Genomic DNA, 7,090 nt, shown 5'->3' on the forward strand with positions numbered 1-7,090 from the left:
TGTGGGGTGGGGGGATGGGATTACAGATGGGCTGCAGTAGACGGGTGGGGGTGACGGGGTAGGACAGGGTGGTCGGTGGTAGGGGGTGGTCGGGAGGGGGCTGTGAGAAGAATTACCGAGCACAAAAGGCACGTCAGCAAGACTGAACGGCCAGTGACCACATACAATCCGATGGATGATAATGACATTGTGCTGGATCCGACCTCAGGGGGACTTGGTCCAGGGTGTGTGACGTCTGTGTGTGGGTTGGTGGTTGGATCAGGGCGGGTGTGTCCCAGAGGGGAAAAGGGTCAATAGGGATATGTGTGTTTCACGACGAGCGCGATAAAGAGAGAAAGGCCAATTTGACGGATTAGAAACACAGACGTTTTTTTTTTTTCCTTAAAGGGAAATCACGGTGGATAGAAGACGAGCTGAGATTTCTCATATATAATTTTCCTCTTTTGTAATTTCACATCTATTTATACCATCGCCTCTCAGATTTAGTTTGGTTTCACAAAAAAATCTAAAATCATGTTAAAATGATCATTTCAAATCCGAGGCCTTTTTTTTTTTTAAACAGGCCGCTGTACAAAACAAAGTAATGCGCTGATCGTGACTTGGTATAAGTCGCGTAAACCAAGTGGTCAACAAAAAAGTGAGGTAGATCATCCGTGACTGTAAAAAAATGCCTTTCCTCGGTGAAGCACGGATGAGTGTCACATTTCTTGTCACATTTGCACAGCCCGCCGTTCTGTCCGGTCCAATATTTCCAGCTCTTTGACACTTGGGGTTAACCCCGGTGTCACGCATGGATTTTTTTATGCCGTGCACATTTCAGTTTGTTCCATCAGCGACTCCGGCATTTCCTGTGTGAGGAACTTTCTGAAATCCTCCACGGGAGGCAGAGGCTTGTCAGGCGGTGAGACACTCTGTCCTCTGAATGTGCAATCAGGTGGGTCAGAATCATTTTCTCATGAGGGATTCTTGTCTTTTCCTTCCCGGATGGTTGTATTTTGCTGCCCCGGGTTCATGTTTGGTTATGTTCCTTCATCTTAATCCCTTGATTCACTTCTGTCTGAATCACCAGACCCACTCGATTCCTGACTCGTCGCGTCTTTGTCGGTGGGAATGAGATCTGAATCCTGTGGTTCTTCGTCGGGGTCTCCACCCGCTCCACATTATCACAATCAGCTTTATTGGCGAAGTATGTTCACACGTCCAAGGAATCTGGCTCCGGTTTTTACAGTTGTACCCAGTCCTGATGTAAAGGTAAACAAAGACCGAACAAAAGAATGATAAACAAAGTACGGAAATCAATGCCGAGAAGTAACTGGCTTATACTCCACTTGAGAAAAGTGATGTAGAGCAAGAAGCGAGAAGGTCCCCCGGTTCGAGGGCTTTTAGTGAGCGGTCTGCATGTTCTCTTCGCATCTGCACAGGCGTCCTCCTGGTTCCTCCCACTATCCAAAAACACGCAGCCGGAGATCCTCAAATTGCCTTGAACGAGAGCGTGAACGACGTGAACGAGAGGGCGAACGGTTGTAAGTCGCTCCATGCGTCGTTTTGGGGAACTGGCGTTCCTGGTCATGGTGAGACCTGCCTCTCTGGATCGGCCTCCCCCCGGACCACGAGAGCAGGATAAGCAGTATAAATAATGAATGTCGCAGTCTTTAGTCTTAACATACTTGTCCTTTGAGGCATTTGCAAAGTACCACTATTTAACACGCGGTAAGATGATTCCAAGTTTTATGCCCAATAATATTTCTGTAGAAATGTAGTAAACTGGAAATACAGTTCTCAGATAAACACACGAAGATAGAGTTCACCGCTGGTATGTGAATTATGTAAAATACACACCTCGTTGCGGGTCTTTGGGGACACCACAGCTTCCATAAATCCATCCCAGTGACAGAATTATAAAATTCCATAAAGCCGCAACGACTATTGTGACTGCAGTAAAGATTATACCTTTTTGATTTGTACCTGTTAGTCAGAGGTAGCTATTATTTCAATACTGTTTTTACGAGGCAAACCATTTTTAGTCACGTGCAAGTGTTTTCCCAGACCTCCTTGGCTTCGACGCGATGCCGTATTTTTTCAGCGGCAGGGACCATCAATCGCTCGACAGCTCCTGACAGCAGAGTACGACGTGTACTGCAGCCATCGTAACGTATGCATGAACACACGCACACACACCCACGCACACACACACACTCAGTGTCACGTCCCGTCTCACTCATTCCCATATTTTCCCCAAAGGCCGCCCCCCTCCTTCAAATGTGTGTTTACACTGCACGCAGCCATTGTTTACACCAGAGGATCCACTTGAGCTGAGGAAACAATCCTCGGTCCACAGGTCCTTGGTGACAAATCTTGTGAAACTTCAGGCAGTTGCGCAACTCACTTGGCTTTGAATAACAGGAAGACAGTTATTTTTCCTCTCTGTAATTGCCTGTCACTCAACCAACTGTGCAGCACGCTCCAATGCGCCTCATTTATTAGGTCAGGTGTTGTTTTTCAATCGCATTGCATACGTGTTAATGTATGAGGTTGTTTTTTTTTTGATTAGCCAACTCGTGCCTGTTCCACTGGTTTATTTACGCTGCGATTCGGGAGGGCAGTCGAATGTCACGTGGTCCAACTGAAGTATCATGATAAATAAAGTCAAATGAATTTAAAATAGATAATAAAATGATTTTTTTTTTAAACACACGACACACCGCTGGGACCCCACAATTGATCGAATGTCCAAATTTAGCCAGCTGAATGAATCGGTGTATGATGCAACACTGGAAGGTATGAATTCTTCCCCTATTTGCAGTATCACTTCGGTTGAGCACTTTCATTTTTCAAACCCGCCTCACACACACCGCTATGGTAGCTCAAATCCCTATCTCCAGACCACAAGCGTGTTCCCTATTCAGATTTTTTACAAAGCCTGTAAAACCGAGCCATAGACGCTCTTGCGGCTCTTAGACCAACTGGTTTGTTGCTCATCAGCAGTGTGTGACTCTGCTGATGCGACTTCTCCCTGATAAACACACCAGTTGATCCAATACATATGGTGAGTCACGGCGCAGGTAGGTAAGCCCTTCCCTTATATAGCCTTATCTCCTCCCGTGACTCATCGAGTGAAATCCGACCGATAGCTTGTTATTGCTACGATGACTGATTATTAAACAGAGGTTTGCCCCACGGTGCGGTTTGGGGCACCACCAACATGACTTGCGTCATGAGTCACCGCATTGCTCAATCCACATGAGAGCAAATTTCCTGTTGTTAGCATGCCGGCATAAACTCATTGATAGCAGACAGGATATTAAGTTGAGGTCATTCGGTTTGTAGATGTAAAGGATTTTGCCTCGTTGAGAATATCATTTGGCATATATTAAGACGGGGATTCCCAAAGGGGAGGTCCAGACACAAAGGATCGTATCCAGAGATGTAAGAAATGGGCTACTCCAGCGAGAACTGACGTAATACCTCGAAATATGATTACATATTAAATTAAGGAGTTGCTTTGCTGATAGTATCATTATTGCACGGGTGGGCTCCATGCTTACTGTATGTCTCAAACGTCTTAGGGGGCACGTGTCGAACTCAAGGCCCGCGAGCCAAATGCGGCCCGCCACGTCATTTTGTACGGCCCGCGAGAACGTCTTAAAATAAACACGCCAAACGCGTGCATTGACCATAAACTACATCTCCCCGCAATTCACGCCGATCATGTTACCCCCCATTAGATCGCAGTGTCGCTGCATCGATGCCATTTTCAATGAAGAGAAAAGTTACTGCAGATGGAAGATTTAGAAAAACAGGTCTGGACGGTGGTGCGGTCTCTTGTTCGTTCAAACTCGCTAGCTTGTTTATTTTTCATGTTCGGAGTTTGCATGTTCTACCCACGTTTGCACGGGTTCTCCTCGGGCTCTTTCACTCTCCCTCTCTTTCTCGGTGAAAGAGTCACTTGATTTATGTCTCTAAATGCGGCCCGGTGAGCAAACAGTCCCCAGAGAATAAAATCCAAACCTGTTATGAATGAAAAGGAAGTAAATGAAGAAAAAAAACAGACATCCTGTAGCCTTCGTCACAGAAACTTTAACGGATCTCCTGCCCCGGCCTCATGCTGCACCGCTGACTTCAGACGGAAGGAAGAATTCGCTGTAAACCAAACGAACTTATCGCGCAAAATCCGAGGCGTCGGCTGCTGAAAGCGCACGATCCCCCTGAGGATGATGACGGTCATTTTAAAATCAACGCGGTACATTTTAAAAACAGGAACGCAGCCGTCTCTTTCTGAGCTCGAGTGTCTCCGGCAGCGGGCCCGAAGCGTCTGACACGCAATTCCCAAACTCCCCTTCCGTCCATCAGCACCCTCTTTTCAACAGCGACCGCACTTTCTAAGTGTATGACTTGGTCGTCCTCGCTTGTACGCTTCTCTGGACGAGACATGACACGACATAACACAAACAGGAATTCAAATATGACACACAGGCTGGGGGGGGGGGGGGGTGTTGCAGAAAGGGAACATATTCAGAAGCTACCCTGCATCTCACCTTCTCACATTGGGCGGGAGGAGAATGGGATATAACATGCAGAGCAAGGAAATATTCTGGGGAAATATAAGTGGACCTGTATATGCCTGATGGAGAGGAATATTTCCTTGGCAAAGTTGAGTAACTTTTGTTTGTGCACCTTAGTTTAAGTCTCCTCCTTATTTGCAGAGCATCGCAAGCTGATAATTGTCACCAGTTACAGATTTAAATATCGCCCGAAGTCAAGGGTAAATGTTTTTTTTTTTCCCCCCTTTATTTCAAAAGGTCTTTTGCTGGGTGATGTTGGTGCGGTCCGGTCACACACTCTGCTATGACTGACATACTTTCAGTTTTCTCGCCCCATTTGATCTTAGAAAAGGAATTTTTCAGCACACTGGTTAATGTGATGTTCATGTCAACCAGGGACATAATTCATGCGTTTAAACAAACCGAAAAAAAATGTTTAAAAAAAAAAAAAAAAAAAAAAATCACCAATAAAAAAAGACTCAATAATATGGCGCCCTCTACTGGCAAACTATTTTTATTACAACCAAGACGGACAACTGAAGACTTGTAGCTCTTTTGCAAGTATTTTTATTTCCTCTGTTCATCAAGAAACTGAGCCATCGGACCATTTGAATGAATCCCATTAATATTTTTTTTTCTAAATTTTAACTTGCTTTTTGTTTAATTTTTTTTTTTTTCAAATTCTGTTCAGATAATTTTAATTCTGCAGCGATGTAATGATCCATGGCCGTAGTCAAATGCATGTTGTCATAAATTCCAGATAATAAAAAAAAAAATGAATCCAAATTTATACAACATGCAGGGATGTGTGTGACGGTCCGGCATACTTTACGCAGCATTCAAGTGGATCTGATTTAAACCGTAATTGCACATTATATCCTGCATACCAGCTTTCCATTTGCATTTATATGACAACAGAACCCTCAGCATGAGATGTTCTATGCATCGGGGACGGCACATTTGGCCACAGGCCATTGCTTTTTCTTTGTGGTTGATATAATTTCTCATTCTCCTAAGCCCTATTCACCCCCCTCGACAGTATGCAAATAATGTCCCTGGGCTACCATTGTATTTTTGCACTTGGACAATATGAATGAGCGGAACGCTATTGTCGGCCGACTTGTTATCAAATTCCATGAGCCTTTAAAAATGGTCGCAGCCGATCAGACGGTAGTGGCATAAACAAAGACATCTATGTGATCTGCCTAATGTTGTTTGGAAGTTAGGGCCCTGTGATACGAATATAATGGAAATGAGATACTCACGTCTGTATCGACCATCCGCATTTACACGCCACGGTGACATTTTCAGACAAAGGACATTGTCAGAACAAACCGACACTATACATAAACATAATCCTCGAGTGCTTCGCACTCACTGGACCCATATTAAATCCTAAAATGTGCGCTGACTGATTAGAGAAGCCTTATTCAATATAAACCATAAGCTTTCTTTGAAAAGGTTTTAACCATTAAATTGCAGATATATGTGATTAATGTTTGTGGTGATTTAAAGGAAGTGAAGAAACAGAAGACCTTTGGTTGCAGAAAACCCCTGAAGGCCGGTGGCGGGAGCAGCAAAGCGGGACGCGGGAAAAAAAAGAGTTAAAATATCCTAATGGACCTTTTGTGAAAGATATATCGTGAACATGTGTGTCTGGAGGGTGTTTTCAACATGTGATTGTAGGAGGATTCCCACGCCTGTGAGGAGCACATGAACATGGAGCTCATCACAGATCTGCAACCCTCTGACCCTAAAGGTCAAATTCCATTTTTTTTGTTTTTTCAAAAACAACTGCAACAAATACTGTCTTTAAGAGATGAAATTTAAACTAGGGTGGTTGTTCCATATATTGCTTGCGGGTGTACTTGGTCACCATGCTTTTAAACATGGAGCATATTTCCACTCTCAATTAAATGGAAGAAAAGTGGACACTTGCACAGAATCTGTTCAAGAATTAGAAAATAATGGTAAAAAAAAATTCATCAGCTTTAGCATCCAAAAATACATTACATTTGATTTTTAACTGCTTTTGCCTGATCTGTAGTTTCTTCCCGAAAGAAGATTTTTCGAAAACAGAGTGTGAGGTTACTCAGCTAAGATGCGGCGTTTGAGAAGCAGTCTCGGTTTTGACTGACGACTAGGACAAGGATTCAAAGTTTGTGTTTTGTGAAAACACAGGAATAAAACCAAAAAGCACAACAGAAATTGTTATTCAAGAAAAGACGGGACGTAAAATGCAAACACGACCGAGTTCTGCCAGCCGAGGGCAGTAAAACACCTCTACAGTGACATCCCAGTGCTGCAAAATGCTGAATGAACTACTGAAAATACATGTCATAAATACCAAACAAACTATGGAGAGATAAATGCTGTTCTCTTTTTTAATTTATATTTCAAAGGTTTGGAATTAATTCAAGTGCATGAGATTCAAATTTTCTCTTATGTTTCACGATATACTTTTCCCAGACCCAGTGACAGCAATCGTGTACTCATATATAAATATACACACACATACACACACACACACACACACACACACACACACG

Source organism: Fistularia commersonii, chromosome 3, assembly GCF_037954325.1.
Source record: "Fistularia commersonii isolate RoL2024-O1a breed Wild chromosome 3, RoL_Fcom_v1.0, whole genome shotgun sequence".
NCBI lineage: Eukaryota > Metazoa > Chordata > Actinopteri > Syngnathiformes > Fistulariidae > Fistularia > Fistularia commersonii.